Source organism: Benincasa hispida, chromosome 3 (assembly GCF_027475165.1).
Source record: "Benincasa hispida cultivar pf3 chromosome 3, pf3_genome.v1.1, whole genome shotgun sequence".
In the NCBI taxonomy this organism is placed as follows: domain Eukaryota; kingdom Viridiplantae; phylum Streptophyta; class Magnoliopsida; order Cucurbitales; family Cucurbitaceae; genus Benincasa; species Benincasa hispida.
In genome coordinates this window covers 40,243,528-40,262,573 of record NC_143480.1, presented here as the reverse complement: position 1 = coordinate 40,262,573, position 19,046 = coordinate 40,243,528, and the positions used below count along the sequence as shown (strand labels likewise).

The following is a 19,046-nucleotide window of genomic DNA, read 5'->3' as shown; positions in this document are numbered from 1 at the left end:
ATGAAGGCAACCATTTAATCTATATGGGTGAGAGTGACCAAGTTTGCCGACTTAACAAGCCTAACATTTTTTAGATTTGTCTGAGTAGGGAGCTGGGAATATAGCTACGCGAGATGGAATTCACTCATTCACGTCTTTAAGGTAAGTAGATGTTGCTCCCTTAAGGGTTGGTATCGAGTCTTGAACATCAAGGCCTCACCCTCTCACCAAGTTCATTCCATCAGTGGACAAACTTAAACAGAGATTTCTTGATTATGAACCAAAAGTTGGCCATAAGTGATCAATCAACCTCCAAGATGGAGAATCAGCTAGATGCCTCATAATACCGCCTACTTTCCTATCTATTGCATGCCAACACAAATTCTTTGCATGTTTAAAGTTATTGGACATCCTTATGAACCTTGGAACTATTGAAATGTACCACAACTACTTAGCAACCACTCATTTTTTCTCTTCAGTTGAGTTATTAAGTATATTTCATCTTGATAAATTACATTTAGGACACCCAGTGATATTTGCATACTCTTATCTATACAAACAATAATCATTTGGACATATCTATTTTTTGGTAACTCAATCCTAAGGCACCTAGTGTTTTTCCGCTTCGTACATGGACTTTTGTATTTCATTATTTTCAAGTAGGAGATCACTTATTATGCACAATAATTCAGAAAAGCTAAATTTACTCCATATGAACCTAATCTTTAAGTTGTACAATCTCAAGAGAGCTGACAACTTCATGAATTTTTTATATCTAGGGTATAGAGGCTTCTTAGCATCATCAAACATAGTGACAAACATATTGAGTACATCAGAAAATCGATCATAAGCCGATTGAACCATGTTCACTACGTTAAATAAATCGTCATCTTCGTAGTTTTCGTCCATTGCATTCTCAATCTTATTGATAACATTCTCTGTGGTCAGATATCGCCATGTCGAAACCATACTTTATAGCTTTGATCAATTCCATTGGCATACAAATGAACCTAATTACCGATTCCCGCATTTCAAACATGGACATCTAATTGAATTGGAACCATTGTCATGACGTAAACCAAATTCAATAAATGTTTCAGCTCCTAACTCGTATTCTGTAGATATCTTGTTTTCTATCATCCATGATTTGTCCATTATATAATATTAGAAAACTTGATTATTTGTAATTAGCCTCTAAACAAACTTGGTTACATAAAACATGGTGAAAAATAGTTAGTTACAGGAACTTAGGATCATGTGAGATTGAGAGTAATTCAAACATTAACCACGAATGGAGGCCTTTGGGTAAGAATGAAAAAAACCAAAAAACAAAATAAAAAATAAATACATTTGCAAACGAGACCTTAGTATATAAAAGAGAATATATTACTTTTTTTATCGTGGCCCGATGAATGAATGTCACAAATCGGATTATAGTAGAACCACTCTTCAAAAATTTCACCTGTGAAAATTAGAACAGTAGGAAGCCTTTTAGACACTAGGCACTATACAATCCAATATTTACATAAGCAATCAAAATCTGACACATAAACGTCCCACTTGACTAAATGGCCCCATAGTTTTTTTCAAAGGTTTCTTTTTGCTCTTTAACGTGCATGTTCTAGATTATTTTGTACATTTAGTCCCTTTGTTAACTAAGCCATCAAAGTAATGATTTGTTCCCTATACTATAAAAATGGTTACAATTTAGTCCCTCTGTTAACTATTCCATTAAAACCCCATTTCAGCACCCCATTTCTTTTTTTATTGTGTGGATTGTGAACTCAAACCATCCATTGTGACCAATGTTCATTCCTCATCCTCAAGTTGCCTCAAGTAAAGTTAATTACAACAGTTTTCAATTTAAAAGGCAAAAAGAAAGTGCAAAACCTTGTTCGTCAGAGGTGAAGTAGGTATTTCAATGTTGATAGAGCAATTTCTAGGGAAATCTCCTTTTTCTATATCACTGACAACTGCATTTATCAAGGGCAAACAGACGAATACAACATCCTTCAAGTTACTTTCTTGGCTTTGATCCTTCTTCTTGAAGTGAAATAAATAAAGGTAAAAAAGTGGGAAAGAAAATGAACATTGGCCAAATTGCTTGATGCTGCTTCTGAACCAGATAAGTCTTTCAACCAAACGGTTCAGAGCAGTCAAAATGGTAGGCAAAGGAAGAAAGCAATGTAAGTTAATCCTGACCGTGGCATGACTTTTGTATCATCCGTTCATTTTGAAGAATGTTCATATAAAGAATGGGGATGTCCAGCTCGTTCATTTAAAAAAAAAAAAAAAAAAAAAAAAAGGTAAACAGAGCAAGAGACTACGAGACCATGAGCCGACAAATAGAGACCACAAAAAACGTCATGGATGGAACAGAGGGAGACCACCAACAACACTGAAGTGGAAGATGGACGGCGACACGAAGACAAAGATCGTTTGTGTCTTCAGAGACCCTCGTCGTTCGAACTTTTTAAGACCACCATCTACGCTGAAGTGGGCGGCGAAAAACGATAAAATGCTTTAGACAATATCGGCGGCAATTGACATCAGATCGTGACGGCAGATTGAAGATATAGGTGACGGGGGTTCCAAATTTGGGGGAAGAGATTTCGTATATGGATCGAAAAAGGATCGCGTGAAGGATTATGATGTTTTAGGAAAATAAAAATTTTAATAAAAAATACCTAATTAAATTTATTTAATGATATTTAATAAGTATAATGAATTTGCGACATTAAAATACTATCATGAAAAACCTGGTATTCGAAAATTAGCGTTTTTTCCTGCCAAAAAAGCGAAATTTTCACTTTTATGACACTTTTTTCTATCCCTCCTCTTAATTTGGATATATTTGTGTCATAAAAAGTATTTTGTCTTGTATTAGATGTTGTATGTATATATGTTTATCCTATATATGTTGTATGCTTTTACTGTTTTTGGAGTTTTCAAAATGAATAACAGCGACATGTGTATTCACACGCTTTCGCTATGAAATTCTATTCTTTCAATATTGTCTACCATTGTTTAAATATATACCGTTGTTTAAATATAGTTATTCTGTGATTTTTGGTTGTATATTGTGTGTATATATATATGTATGTATGTATATCTTTAACCTAGGTGTGACCTTTTCCCCCTCTTCCTTCAAAGTCCTTCAAGATTTCCAAACTTAGAGTTTTAAACCCAAAATCTCGAAATGTTGATATGGATATACATACATACATGCATACATACATGCATGTATACATTGAACTCTACAAATTTGGTTTAAATAATTTGATAATGTCGTCTATCTTAGTATATGGTCTAATCAGTAGCATATAAATGAGGTATATATTTACAAAATAACTAAATATACATGTGTACATATGTCACACCCCCTCACAGGCTACCTTTTTAACATGGGAAGAAATATGAAGACAACAAATGTCAATACTTTTATGATACCTATTGCCCCTTGATACCTGTAACTTGTCTCCTTGCCTTTGCATAATCTGATAAGCAAGAATACATATATATTTCCAGACATTTTAAACCTAGGCCTTAAAGGCATCAAGAACTTTAGATAACAATTGAATTCGTTTTAACACATCACATACTCTACATGCATATATATACATTAGGGTTCATAAGCTTAATTATATACTTCGGTTCTACCCTTTCCCCCCAACTAATATGTACATGATTATAAAATATTTCAAAACTTAATATAGACCTAAAGAATTTCTTGGTTTATCTGAAATCTTCTAGTAGTGGCGTGACAGACTGGCAGTTGTAAGTTAGGCACCAGAAACTCGATCGCTACCTAGGGAGGAAATTTTTTTGAAAATGTGAGCTGGGAAGCCTAGTGAGTGACTATTTGAATATAAATAAGCATAAACATAGTTTAAGTTAAAAGAACTATTGTAAAACAATAAATACATTTAGAGCTTTGAGGTTATTTTTCATGCTTTGAAATTTAAAACATCACATGGAAATATAAGCAAAACTCTGAAATCATAGCATGACTTATGCAAATCTTGTCAAACATAACATATACTTGTACCCTTTTTACCCTAGTTGAGGTAGAGCAAGCTCAATACACTCAAAGTCGATAACCTTAGCTGATCTAGAGTAATATCAATACAATCAATGACGATAACTCTCATATGTGTACGTAAAAATGCCCTCAAAAGGCTAAACACCCTAACACACAACCCAAAGCCTATATGTATGCTAAAGTGGGTCCCAAAGACTGTCATATATACATAGATATTGATATCCCTAGATACCTTCATTTTCTTGAGTATCAGGGTCCTGGATACTTTTATCTCCTCAAGTATCAAGAATCAAGATACATGAAACGTTCATTTGCAAATCATATTTTGAACATGAATTCATTGGGCATTCCATAAATAACTTATCATTGAACTACATAAACATAGATATGATACTTTAAATAACACATTAGGAATGCCTATTGAAATTGTGCTTGAAACATGTCATTTAAAAAAGAGCACATTAAGCTCTTTAAGAGAAATCCATACTTTAAGATAGCATGGAAACATTGAGGCATAAAGTTCGTGCAGAAGAAATCCATGATCAAACATATTTTTAAAAACATTGATGCATATACCTTATAAGAGAGAAACTCATGCTTTTAGCATACTTAGGAAACATGGATGCATATAGCTCAAAAACCCTTTTTGCACAAGAATTGACTTATTTCAAATAAAACTATTCAATGGAAACATTTAGGTAAGACATATTAAATCATTTGTCATTCATTATTACTGGTTAGCTCCCAAGGGATTATAGGCTCTTCCAACCATTGTTTGGCCTGTAAAATAAATTGATAACTCTTGGCTAATACTTTATCTCACCTTAAGTTTCATAATATCAACTAAAATACTCTTGAACCCATTTAACTCCAAATTATCCTTAGTTTAGGGTTTTAACTCCTTTAACCCTAAATTATTTAAAATATCCAAAAATTAGCTAAATACCCAAATTCATGCATTTCAAGGCTAAAATATTCCAAAAACATCCAAATGGGCTAGAAAATTACTTACATACTTCAAATAGTGCAAATTAAGGTCAATGGATTTCAAAAATAATGGTTGATGCACGACTGGGCGTGAGATCGGCTTAAACCATACACATGGACGTGTCTGGGCATAGGATGGGTGGAAAACCACAGACACATGCATGTTTAGGCACATGGAGGCGTGCGGTTGAGCACTGGGGATGAGGCTGAGGCATGTGCAAGGTGGGCTACTGAGGCGTGCGTGCGTATATGATGGTGGTAGGGAAGGCACACGCGGTGACCAACACCTTCTTCAACCTTCAGCTGGTGGATCCCATTGTTGGGAATGGTGTCCTAAATCTCCTTGTAATCTTGTAGTCAGTAAATTATGTATAAACATATTGTTGTTAATAAAATAATAGTGATTTTATAAGCATATACTCAATCCAATAAACTAAAATCCGAGGTTATTTCATGTAATTTAAACAAGTATGTAGAGACATATAAGTGAATCTTGTTTAAATAATAACCTAAGTGGTCTGGAGTAAATGGATAAGGTTGTGTACCTTATCCTGGTGACACTATGGATACGACCCACTTTGTAGATGTTACAAGTGTTGTATAGTACTACAAATGATCCGATCTTGATCATTCATGTGGAGACATGCGAGAAGTGATATCCTATACAAAGAGTTTGTATAAGACCGGACCACGAAATGATTAGTCTTTTTATATAATGGAGACTTACTTTTCACTAGGATGACCATAGGTGACATGACCTGAATCCTAAGTGAGTTGTGAACTCTTGTTCATGAAGGCAATCCTTTGATTTGTATGGGTGAGAGTGACCAGATTGCCAACTCAACAAGCCTACCATTTTGGGGGTTCGTCTGACTAGGGAGTTGGGAACTCAACTACACAAGATGGAATTCACTCTTTTCCGATACAGGACAAGTAGATAAATTACTCCCTTAAGGACTGACTCTGAGTCTTGAACATAGTGGTCACACCCTCTCCTGGCCCGAGAGGACTTGATCATAGTGGGACTCTGACTTATTGTTCATTAGAGGAACCAGTGGTACTTAATGAGTTAGATGTAACTACAGGGGTAAGACGGTATTTTGGCCCAATTGTACTTACGAGCAATTTGTGAAGGATCATCGCACTGTTGATTGGCTATATCCAATAGACACAAAAATATATCTGTAGTGCGAAGAGTGCATAAGTTTCATATAACTCGTATAAAACACCCACCACACCAAAATTAAACCGAATTGAAGACTTATATTATGCTCTGATACGAATTGTAGGAATGTATCAACAATAGCAGAAGCAACAAGGATCATTTAAGCACTCCAATTCATTAATTTTAGCAAAATATAAAGCATGCTCTTGTAGAAAACAAGTGAGTTTCATGACATACCTTTGTAGAACCACTTCAAAGCACGATCTCCAGCTGCAATCTTCTTCGAATCTTGTTGCAGACCACCTCAAGATCTTTCTACTATTCTCTTGGTGCTCTAGATTAAGTTGTGGGACTCAAAACAAGCTTGAATCAAGGGATGATGGAGAATTGCTCACAGTAACAATCTTGTTGAAGAACACTTTCTTCAACACGAATTTTCTATAAAATTCTCTCTTGATTGCATACTCGAAATTCACTCCAATCTCTTCAATATATTGCACATCATCATGCAAGGAAGAGAGTTGCAACTCATGCTTGGAGTTAATGAATAAGAGAAAATGGACAATGTGTGAGCATGAAGAAGATGAATAATGCAAAAACTTATTTTTCCATTTTGTGTATTGTTTTTCCAATTTTCCAATTTTATCTCAAAATCAAAACTTGATTTTTTAAAAAAATCCAATTTGATTTTAAAACTGAAATTTTTTTAATTTTATAAAATTAATTTTTAAATAAAACTTAATTAATTTAATATAAAATATTAAATTAATTTTTACACACATCCATCTTTAAATATTTAAATCATATTTAAACACAAATTCTCCTATTCCATTTAATTCTCAAATTAAACATGTAATTATATCTCATATAATTACTTCCTTTAATTCTAATTTGAACGTTTCAAATCAACAAATCACACTATCCTAGAACTAGTCCATTACGAGCTAGTAGGGGACCTCGCGGACCTACAGATCATGGGCTCCAACGATTCGAGATTAATTGGCTAAACTCATTAGATCAGATTAATCCCCATTCGTTAACTAATGGGTCACTCCATTAAAGCCCATAGTTGCACTTCTCTCACTGTAGATATATTATATCCACATGATTTAACCATAATCAGCAAGTCGACCCTTCACAGGTTGTTCGTAATAACTGCTGGGTCAAATATCTGTTTTACCCCCGAGATTACGTCTTATTCTTCAAGTTCCTACTAATCTTCTAATGAACAATTGGTTTGTGATCCAATCACTAAACCAAACTCTCTCAGCCCAGTGAGAGGGTGAGGCCCTCTTGTTCAAGACATGGATTCGATACTTGAGAGAACAACCTTTCTCTTATCCCTAAATTGGGTAGGTGTGAACTCCGTTTTACACCCTATGTCCCCAGTTATCTATTAGGTATTACCCCTAAAATGGGATGCTTATTGAGCCAGAGCTATTGAATCGACCCTCATCTATGCAAATCTAAAGATAATCCCGAATAAATAGGAGTTCATAGTTAGCTCGGGATTAAGATCAAGTTACCTAGGATATATAGGTGAAATAATTAGTCTTATACAGTAAACAACGTTATAAAATAAGAGTGACTTATTTCTTGGTCCGATCTTATGCAAACTCATTGCATAGGACGCTCCCACTTCTCATGTCATAACATGTATGATTTAGGATCACATCGTGTGTAGCACTTTACAACTCTTTATAACAACTATAGAGTAAGCCGCATCCAATAGTGTTACCAGAATAAGGTACCAAACCTTATTCATGTACTATAGATCATTTTGACTATTTACTCGAACCGATCCACTCTTATGTCTCCACATAAAGTTTAAGTACTCATGTAATAGTCATGGGTCTTAGTTTATTGGATTTAGACTTTCATACAATTTATAAAATTAATAATAAGTTTATTGATTATAGAAAATGTTTATCATTTTAAACTGCGAGTTTCAGGACATAAAACCCAACAATACTCCCACTTGGACTAAAACTCCAGTGGATCAATATATACAAATATATACAATGTTAAGTTTACATGGGGAGAATAAAATGTAAAAATAAAATAAATAGGGTATTACAATACCAAAAATTCTCCCACTTGCCCTAGTGATACAAAACTCATAGACCTAGTCCTACTAGGTGACCCTCGAACACTTTAGCCAATAGGGTCTTTGTAAATGGACCAGCTAGGTTGTCTTGTGAAGCAATCTGGGTGACGATTACCTCCCTTCGATGTACAATCTTCCTGATTAGATGGTACTTCCGCTCGATATGCTTTTCCTCTTTTATGGCTTCATGGTTTCTTTGAACATGCAACTGCTCCACTATTGTCACAGTAGAGAGTGACAGGCAGGTGCATATTTGGAACTACTTCCAAATCTGTCAAGAACTTTCTGAGCCATACTGCTTCTCTTGCTGCTTCGCTTGCAGCTACATACTTAGCTTCCATTGTGGAGTCAGTTATACAACTCTGTTTGATGTTTATCCATACAACTGCTCCTCCGTTTAGAGTGAATAATGACCCCCGAAGTTGATTTCCTCAAATCAATATCGGTCTGAAAGTTAAAATCAGTGTATTTAGTAAGGATCAGATCCTTAGTACCATACACGAGCATATAATCTCTCGTTCTCTGAAGATACTTGAGAATGTTTTTAACAACAGTCCAATGATCATGTCCATGATTGGACTGAAATTTGCTGACTATTCCTACAGCATAGCATATATCGGGACGAGTATACAACATTGCATACATTAAACTCCCTATTGCTAATGCATATGGAATTCGATTCATCTCCTCAAGCTCTTTAGGAGTCTTAGGACTCTGTTTCTTAGACAGGTGAATTCCATGTCCAAAAGGTCCAAAACCTTTCTTGGAATTTTGCATTTTATACCTAAACAATATTTTGCCTATATAAGATGCTTGAGATAATGATAATGTTTTGTTCTTGCGATTCCGAACTATTTGGATTCCAAGAACATATTGTGTTTCTCCCAACTTTTTCATTTGGAATTGGGAAGCCAGCCATTTCTTTACGTCAACTAGATATTTTACCTCATTCCCAATGAGTAGAATATCATTAACATACAACATCAAAAAAGCGATTGTTTTGTTAATGATTTTCTTGTATACACAGGGTTCGTCAACATTTTATTCAAAGCCATAAGATTTGATCGCAGTGTCAAATCTCATATTCTAGGATCTAGAAGCTTGTTTCAATCCATAAATGGATCGATTAAGTTTGCAAATTTTTTGCTCTTGACCCTACTGTATAAACCTTTATGGTTGAGACATATAGATACTCTCTTCAAGATAGCCATTAAAAAAAGTTGTCTTGACATCCATTTACCGAATTTCATAATCATTAAATGTGGCTATGGACAAGAGTATTCTAATAGACTTTGGGTGTACCCTTTTGCAATTGGAGAGAAGGTTTCTTCATAATCTACCCTCTCTTTTTGTGTATACCCTTTTGTCACAAATCTTGTTTTGTAGGTCTATAACTTACCAGCTTGATCTTGTTTTCTCTTGTAAATGCATTTGCAATCGATGGGTTTTACCCCTTTGGTTGATCTACAAGATCCCAAACAAAATTGAAAATACATAGATTCCATTTCAAGGTCCATGGCTTTAATCCACTGGTCTTTGTCCAGATCATTCATTGCTTGGTTAAAAGATAATGGATCCTCTAAACCATCATCTGGTATGATGACTTGAGTTTCAGTTAAACCCATGTATCGGTCAGGCTGTTGCACAACCCCCCACTACGACAAGGCATTCTCAACTCTTGAGAAAGATGCGAAGTCCCAGTTTCATCAACAACTCTCGTCGATGGACCTGCTCTATCAACAATTCTTGTTGAAGCATTTGTCATTTCTCTGGATATTTCTTCTATTACTAACTGACTGCGAGGTTGATGATTCTTTACATAGTTTTCCTCTAAGAAAGTTGCATTCGTCAATACAAATACCTTATCTTTCTGAGGATTATAAAAGAAACCACCTTTTGTTTCTTTTGGGTAGCCTACAAATAGGTATACTTTTGAATGGTGTTCCAACTTTTTAGGATTATGCACCAACACATGTGTTGGACAACCTCAAATCCTGAAGTGACGTAAATTTCCTTTACATCCTCTCCAAAGCTCGAAAGGTGTTTCAGAAACATTTTTCGAGGGAACCATGTTCAAAATATATACCGCAGTCTTAACTGCATGTCCTAAAAAAGAATTTGGTAACTGAGCATAACTCATCATGGAACGAACCATGTCCAATAAGGTTCTATTTCTCCTTTATGCCACACCGTTTTGTTGGGGTTTGCTAGAGGCTGTGAGTTAAGATTGAATTTCATGTTCTATCAAATAATTCTAAAATTCCATGTCCATATATTCACCACCTCGATCCGATCGAAGTTTTTTAATCCTTTTACCTAATTGCTTTTCAACCTCAGCCTTATACTCTTTGAACTTTTCAAAAGTTTACTTTTGATGCATTAGGTAAATATGCCCATACCTGGAATAATCATCTATAAAACTGATGAAATATTCATACCCTCATCTCGCTCTAACATTTAGAGGCCCACAAAGGTCTGAGTGAATCAACTCTAGGGGTTATTTGGCTCTAAGACCTTTTTGTCATTTTACCTTCGAGACAGGATTCACATGGTGGTAATGAACTGTCTTCGAACTTATTTAGATGACCGTTCTTAACCAATTTCTCAATCCTATTGAGATTTATGTGACACAATCTCAAGTGCCAAAGATAAGCATTTGGAGAAATCTTCCTTTTCTTATGATTCCCAATAGTTTTAAACATCTCTATGTTCAATACAACTTTGACCTCAGTTGGTTTTAACATATATAAGTTATTTTCTAATTTTGCAGAGCAAATATGTTTACTTTCTATATTGATGAAAACTTCATCATTTTCGAAATAAATTTTATAATTTGTTCTAGCAAACAAGAGATAGATATTAGATTCCTTTTCATAAAAGGAATATAATATACATTTTTCAAATAAATGTACTTATCTCCTATAAATAACTTTAGCTGAAACAATCTCCCCGGTCCCTACCTTAAAGATTGTTTCACCTTCTGTCAACTGTCTCCATGGACTTGTTTCCTGTGAGATAGTATAAACATGATTAGCGGCACCTGAATCAATTATCCAAATTTTATCGTTTTCCACTATACATGCTTCAATAACAAGTAAATCATATTTAACTTCTTGTTCGAATTCTGCATTCTCATCTACATAATTCAAAATTTCATATGAGTTGGGAGATAGAGATAATCCTCTATTAAAACTCTTTTGAGTAATCAATCACTAGTAATTTGTTTGTTGATTTGATTTTACTGTTATTTAAATCGGAAATGAGTATTCTAAAAGAATTCGACATGCTGATAAAATTCAAACAAATTCTAATTAGCAAATTGTAACTAAATTCAAACTTAAGTTTTAGCAAAAAACAATAATGTACCCATAACCATTATTTATTTGCAACGATACTTTAGTGAGTCAGAATATGTGCTACCGAGGGGCAGTCAGATACTCCTTCACTAAAGCAAACAATTTTGACCAAACACTATCTCTGGAATGACTCTTATTCCTATTGTCTTCGGAATAACTCTTATTCCTATATTCATTTAGTTATCGTTTTCAGTCAAGATCTTTACTAACAATTTAGTAATTCTTGTAAGTGTGACCCGCCATATTCAGATCTTATAAGACGGTATGAATATGCCTAAAAAATAGAAGACAATATCCAAGATGGAACTATAAGACTCTATTCATTTTACTTAAGTCTGGGTTGTTCCGAATCCTATGTTACAACCCTCCGTGGGGATAGCCATCACTAGACGACTAGCAAAGGGCCATTTAAAGCTAACCAGCATGCGCAACATAGGAATCTCACGATTCAGACTAATGGAGGAGACCGTAGGATATATTGACACATATCCTTCACCCACTTACTATGAACTACTTCCTTCGTTTACCTTGTTATTGACTCATACAAAACACTTTTCGAATGGAGGCCACTTCCAGGGTGACACGAAGCGACATATGAATCTCATGGTATAAACTATGTGGAGACGTGGTATTTGAAATCTATATATCATATAATAGACTTGTGTTTGAACAACTTTCCTTTATTCACCGTGGAGGTCACTTCTAGGGTGACACGAAGTACTAGTTAAATCCAGACTCTGAACTCTTAGGGATGCGAGAGCTAAGAATAACATATCGTATATGTTATTAATCTCCCACTGAAGTTTTCTAAGAACTCTAGACATGCTAAACATCCATAACATGCATAAAGACATTCAATATTTAATATAACACTTATATTAAATACAAGAAACTCTAACATGCATACTATATATTATAACAGATTATAACATATTTTCAATGCATGTAACATGCTTTCTATGGTGAGATTTTAAATCTAAATGGCATACTGTATGCATATACAAAACTTATTTAATTATAACATATATCAAATGCATAAATAATTAAACACAGACTGATATGGTTTTAGTTTTGGCATAAACAAGCAAACATAAGCCTAACTATTACAAAAAGCTTCGAACCCATCTTTGAACCGCTCCAAACTGAACCCAAGCATCTTGAACCAGATTGGATAAGTTTGAACCGGACCAGCCAAAAACCCTTTGAGGCTGAATCAGATTGGACCTTGAGAAAATTGGTCGAACCGACTACTCTCGATCCAACCTCAAAGTCTTGCTAAGGCCGATCGTGTATCGCTGAAGGCAATCGTCTAACACCATCGCCTTGTGTTGAGAAGAGGTACACGATCGCTTAGTGTCATTTGTTTATCGCATAGAGCAATCGTTTAGCTCTCGAGTAGAACTAAATGATCTCTTAAGACCATCGCTTAGCGCTTCATGTCATCGTTTAGTGTCCGTCGCAGCTAAACGATCGCTTAGCTCTATCGTATAGAACGTCATCGCATTGTTCAACATTATAGCTAAACAATCATTTAGTTCCATCGTATAGAAACTTCAATGCATCACTTAGCACCACATTTACATGATCGCTCAATGTCGCATCTACACGATCGCTTAGCTCTATTGCATAACACTCTATCGCATCTCTTAGTGCGCACCGCAGCTACACGATCGTGTAGTGCCATCGTATAGCAAATCCAATGTATCATTTAGTTCCCACACAAAATTTAAACGATCGTGTAGTGTTATTGTATAGCATATCAACGCATCGTCTAGCTTCCGTAGGTACACGATCGTTTAGCGTTCAACATCACAACGACCAGCGCCCGTTGCTATACAATCATCTAGCTTTTCTTCACATCATGTAATGCTTGGAACTAGACGATCGCTTAGCAACTGAACCTCAACAACGATTTTGAGCAGAAGCTGAAAAACTAGAACAGCAGCTCGACCTCTTTCACTTGTTTCTTTAATTACATCTCAATTTCAACTCTAATGACTTCAAATAAATTACATACTCTTGCTAACACAAAAAAACTCATCAAACAAGAGCCAATTACAAATTTAAATGAGAAATTAAAGAGAATTAAAATGCCAAAACTCAGAAAATCATATCAGTTCATATAACTCATATAAAACACCCACCGCACCAAAATTAAACCGAATTGAATGTTTATATGATACTCTAATACCAATTGTATGAATGCATCAGCAACAGTGGAAGCAAGGATCATTTAAGTACTGTAATTAATTAATTTTGGCAAAATATAAAGCATGCTCTTGCAGAAAACAATTGAGTTTTATGACATACCTTTGTAAAACCACTTCAAAGCATCTCCAATTGCAATCTTCTCCAAATCTTGTTGCAGACCACCTCAAGATCTTCCCTACTATTATCTTGGTGCTTTAGATTGAGTTGTTGGACTCAAAACAATCTTGTTGAAGAACACTTTCTTCAGCACGAATTTTCTCTAAAATTCTATCTTGATTGCAAGCCCAAAATTCACTCCAATTTCTTCAATATATTGCAGATCATCGTGCAAGGAAGAGAGTTGCATGAGTTGCAGCTCATGCTTGGAGTTAATGAATAAGAGAAAATGGACAAATGTGTGAGCATGAAGAAGATGGATAATGGAAAAACTTGTTTTTCCATTTTGTGTATTGTTTTTCCAATTTTATCTCAAAATCAAAATTTGAATTTTTTAAAAAATCCAATTTGATTTTAAAACTGAAAATTTTAATTTTATAAAATTAATTTCATAAATTAATTTTTAAAATAAAAATTAACTAATTTAATATCAAATATTAAATTAATTTTTACACACATCCATCTTTATATATTTAAATCATATTTAAATATAAATTCTCCTATTTCATTTAATTCTCAAATTAAACACGTAATTATATCTCATATAATTACTAATTCCCTTAATTCTAATTTGAACGTTTCAAATCAACTTATCACGGTATTATAGAGCTAGTTCATTACGAGTTAATAGGGGTACCTCGCGGACCTACAGATCATGGGCTCCAACGATCTGAGATTAATTGGTTAAACTTATTAGACCAGATTAATCCCCATTCGTTAACTAATGGGTCACTCCACTAAAGCCTATAGTTGCACTCCCCTCACCATAGATATATCATATCCATGTGATTTAACCATAATCAGCAAGTCGACCCTTCACAGGTTGTTCGTAATAACGGTTGGGTCAAATAACTATTTTACCCTTGAGATTACATCTTGTACCTCAAGTTCCTACTGATCCTCTAATGAACAACTAGTTTGTGATCTAATCACTAAACCAAACTCTTTCAGCCTAGTGAGAGGGTGGAACCCCTTGTTCAAGACCTGAATTTAGTACTTGAGAGAACAACCTTTCTCCTATCTCTAAATCGGGTAGGCGTGAACTCCGTCTTACACCCTATGTCCCCAACTATCTATTAGGTCTTACCCCTGAAATGGGAGGCTTATTGAGCCGGCGCTATTGACCCAATCTTCACCTATGCAAATCCAAGGAATAATCCCGAATAAACAGTAGTTCATAGTTAGCTCATGATTAAAATCGAGTTACCTAGGTCATCTAGGTGAAATAGTCAGTTTTATACAGTAAACAATGTTATAAAGTAAGAGTGACTTATTTCTTGGTCTGATCTTATGTAATCTTATTGCATAGAACGTCCCCACTCCTCATGTCGCGAGCACATAGAACAAAAATATCATTTGATTCGGGAGATTGTGCTTCGAGGTGATGTGATTGTCACGGATATCACGTCGGAGTACAACGTTGTTGATCCGTTTACAAAGGTTCTCATGGCTAAAGTGTTTGAGGGTCAACTAGAAAGTCTGGGTCTACGGGATATACGACACATTGTCTAGGGCAAATGGGAAATGTTACTGGGGTATAGTGTATGCCCTAGTTTATTGTATTTTTGTACTTTATTTGTATTGTACATTAGTCTCCCTAAGCTTTAGGACAAGTGGGAGATTGTTGGGAATGGTGTCCTAAATCTCTTTGTAATCTCTTAGTTTGTTAACTCTGTATAAACATATTGTTGTTAATAAAATAAGTGTTATTTTATAATCATGTACTCGATCCAATAAACTAAGATTTGAGGTTGTTTTAACAAGTATGTAGAGACATACAAGTGGAACTTGTTTAAATAATAATCTAAGCGGTCTGTAGTAGATGGATAAGGTTGGGTACCTTATCCTGGTGACACTACGGATACGACCCGCTTTGTAGGTGTTACAAATGTTATAAAGTGCTACAAATGTTCTGATCCTGATTATTCATGTGGGCACATCGAGCGAGAGTAACCTATACAAAGAGTTTATATAAAACCGGACCACGAAATAATTAGTGTCTTTATATAACGCCGTTAATAATATAGACTTACTTTTCATTAGGATGGCCATAAGTGACATGACCTGAATCCTAAGTGAGTTGTGAACTCCTGCTCATGAAGGCGGTCCTTTGATTTATATGGGTAAAAGTGGCCGGATTGCCAACTCAACAAGCCTACCATTTTGGGGATTCGTCTGACTGAGGAGTTGGAAACTCAGCTACACAAGATGAAATTCACCCATTCCCTGAAGTAGGGACAAGTAGATAAATTGCTCCCTTAAGTGTTGATTCTGGATCTTGAACATAGTGGCCACACCCTCTCCTGGCCCGACAGGACAGGTCATAGTGGGACTATGGCTTATTGTTCATTAAAGGAATAGTGGTACTTAAGGAGTTGGATGTAACTACATGGAAAAACGGTATTTTGGCCAGGTGTACTTACGAGCAATTTGTGAAGGGTTATCGCACTATTGATTGGTTATATCCAATGAACACAAAAATATATTTGTAGTGCAAAAGTACAATTGTCGGTCTTTGGTGGAGTGACTGACAGTTAACGGATGTTGGGTAATTTAATTAAAGAGTTTAATTAATTATTTAAGTACCGTTGGAGCTTCAATCTATAGGTCCATAAGGTCCCCACTGTAGATCAACAGGGATTTAACCTTTGGATTAATTTGAAGTGTTCAAATTAATTGAGAAAATTAATTATATATGATATAATTAATTATGATGTATTTGATACATTATGAGAGGAATTTGAATATGATTCAAATACCAATTATATGAATGAGATTCATGTAATTAAATATAAATATGATTTATATTGAGAGGAATAAAATATTTGGATATAATCCAAATATCTTTTATATGGATGAGATTCATATAAATGGATTTACTGTAAATGTGATTTATATTAAAAACTATGCATAGTTGAGAGAGAATGAAATCTACAGTTTATGTTGTATTTGATGCAATATAAAACTATAGGTTATATGTTATATTTGATATAACATATAGTGTATATATATAATAAAGTAATTATTATATATTTGAAATTAATAAAAAGGGAAGGAGTTATAACTCCCTCCCACATTTTCTCAAGATAACTAAGGTGTTTTTCAAATTGGTTGAAGAGAGATCATCTTCTTCTTGCGTTCTAATATCTAAGAGAAGAGTTCTCCAAGAAAAATCTAATCCTTTCCTTCTCATTCCCTATTCCAAGGATTCAAAAAAGCCCACAACTTCTGCTCGAATTCTTTAATCCCAAAAGAGAATACAGAGGGTTCTCGACTGGTAGTGTTCGTGCGTGAAGAAGGAGATCCGCGAGGAAGGAGTTCCGTTCATGACTGTTTGAGGGATTCGTGAAGAAAGGTTATTCAAATATGATATCTCTTGAAATTATTTTTATTTAAAGCATGTTGTAATTTATTTTGTTAAATGCATATCTCTTGTATGTTTACTGTAAAGTTTGTATTCAATAATTAATGAAATTTGGATGATCCACTTCGGCTCAAGGTTTTCCTCGTGTTGAGATTTCTTCACCCATGTTCTTTGACAACAACATATCCACACCGTTTTAGCTTTAATTTCATCAAGTCTTAACCAAATTACCTCAAATTTATTCCATAAAACTTTAAATCCATGTCTTAACTAACTAACGTGCAGATTTAAAGCTTTAAAATCCCTTTGATCCTTCGAAATCAACCTCCCTATCTCAAGTGCCTAAAAACTCATAGATTTATGAACAACCTTCCGTTTTTCATTAAAAAAACACCATCTTCTTGCATTCCAAGTGGGACAGCTTATCAAATTCCTGCTCATATTCCTCCACCGACATAACTCCCTATTTCAAGTTCAAGAACTCTGCCTGTTGTTTTACCGGGTGTTGGCCAAAAAATACTTCTCATAAAAGCGCTCCTTGAACTGCTCCTAGGTTGCAAGTTCCCCACCAGTATCAATCATTTTCTCTATTGAATGCCACCAGATTTCTGCGTTGCCAGTCAACATGAAAACTGCACATTGGAGCTTCTGCTCTTCCGGGCACCTCATAAAACGAAAAATCTTCCGGCCCACCAGAGTTCTGGGCAGTCTGTCCTGCCATCGTGTTATGGATCAGCTCCTGCAATTTTCCATTAAGGAGAATGCAACGACTTCACTAATTCTTGCTTCCATTGCCTTCTCATCGACTTGGGTCATAGGTGGACTCAGAGTTGTTGGGATAGTCTAGCTACTCTCTACTCCCTCTTCCTGCACCCCTGGAGGGGGAAGATCCCGAACTTGTGGATGATGAACTTAGGGGTTCTGAACCTCTTATCTAACAGTCTTTCTTGCTCTAAGTTTAGGTGCCATGTCCTGTCATGAACTCATAAATTAGCTCTTTACCTCTGGGTCTTTCTAAAAAATCATGCTACTAAAAATTACATCACTAATCTCATATATGCATTGAAAACTTTCATTAGTAGGACATACCTGGTGATGACGAGGAATCCATTATTGGGCCACATGGACTATCTAGACTTATGTAGTAAGTCAGTCTTCAGAACCCAAAACATAGGCTCTGATACCAACTGTAGTGACCCGACTCCCTAGGACTCAAGTTAGGTCGTTACTAAACACATGCATGCATGGAACTTAAAACGACACCCTTCTATAGTGAAATAAATGCTAAATAAATAAGGTAAATTAAAAAAACCTTCATTAAATTCAAATATTAAAAATAGATGATGGAGTACCCATAAATCATAAATGATAATAAATAGGTTTGAAAACAAATCTTAATAGTAAGTTTCAAACATCAAAACTGAAAGTTGAAAACATGAAAAGAAATCTAAATATCATGAGCAGAAGCATAAAACTGGTCCCAGTGGCTCGATCACAGATTCCGTTTGTCAATTGTTGGTGCATCTCTACCTTTACCTGAAACAACAACATGAGAAAGGATGAGTATAAAATACTCAGTAAGTAACCCCACTACTGGGGTTAGACTAGGCATCTATGTCCTCTAGATGCCTACCTCTGGTTGAAACATATAAACTTCTCTAGTCCTCATGGGACATACA

The 19,046-nt window shown here is 35.1% G+C and overlaps 1 long non-coding RNA gene across 1 annotated transcript; it reads right to left on the bottom strand.

The window, feature by feature from the left end:
• Positions 1–1,174: 1,174 nt before the first annotated feature.
• LOC150037263 (uncharacterized) lies at positions 1,175–3,043 on the bottom strand. The gene is made up of 2 exons (XR_016528734.1): positions 1,870–3,043; positions 1,175–1,441 (listed from the first exon to the last, which is right to left on the bottom strand). It is a non-coding gene; the product is annotated as an uncharacterized LOC150037263 (long non-coding RNA).
• Between the last annotated feature and the right edge of the window lie 16,003 nt (positions 3,044–19,046).